A 695-nucleotide genomic window follows, 5' to 3' on the forward strand; every position below is an offset into this window, starting at 1 on the left:
TGGGCTTGCTCATCCCTCCCCAGCTTAGCCGCCATGTGTTGGAGTTTACCCCGGTGAACAAGAGGGTCGCTTCCCTGTGCCTTTGGGTTGGGGATAGGTCTCTCACTGCCGTTTGTGCCTACGGGCCGAATGGCAGTGTAGAGTACCTGGCCTTCTTGGAGTCCCTGGGAGGGGTGCTGGAAAAGGCCCCGACTGGGGACTCTGTTGTTCTACTGGGGGACTTCAGCGCCCACATGGGCAGTGACAGTGACACCTGGAGGGGCGTGATTGGGAGGAAAGGCCCCCCCCAATCTGAACCCGAGTGGTGTTTTGTTATTGGACTTCTGTGCTAGCCACAGTTTGTCCATAACGAACACCATGTACAAGCATAAGGGTGTCCCTCGGGGGAAGGGGGGGGCGGAGCTGTCAACTGATCTCCACCTGGTGGCGAGCAGGATCCAGTGGTGGGGGAGGAAGCTGAACAGACTCGGCAGACCCAAATGTATTGTGAGGGTCTGTTGGGAACGTTTAGCAGAATCCCCCGTCAGAGAGATCTTCAACTCCCGCGTCCGACCAGATCACAGGGGAGGCTGGAGATATTGAGTCCAAGTGGACCATATTCTCCACCTCCATTGTTGATGTGGCCGTTCGGAGCTTTGGCCGTAAGGTCTCCGGTGCCTGTCGTGGTAGCCATCCTCGAACCCGGTGGGGGAGCC

The sequence above is a fragment of the Monopterus albus genome, unplaced genomic scaffold, assembly GCF_001952655.1.
Source record: "Monopterus albus unplaced genomic scaffold, M_albus_1.0 scaffold54.1, whole genome shotgun sequence".
NCBI classification, from domain to species: Eukaryota; Metazoa; Chordata; class Actinopteri; order Synbranchiformes; family Synbranchidae; genus Monopterus; species Monopterus albus.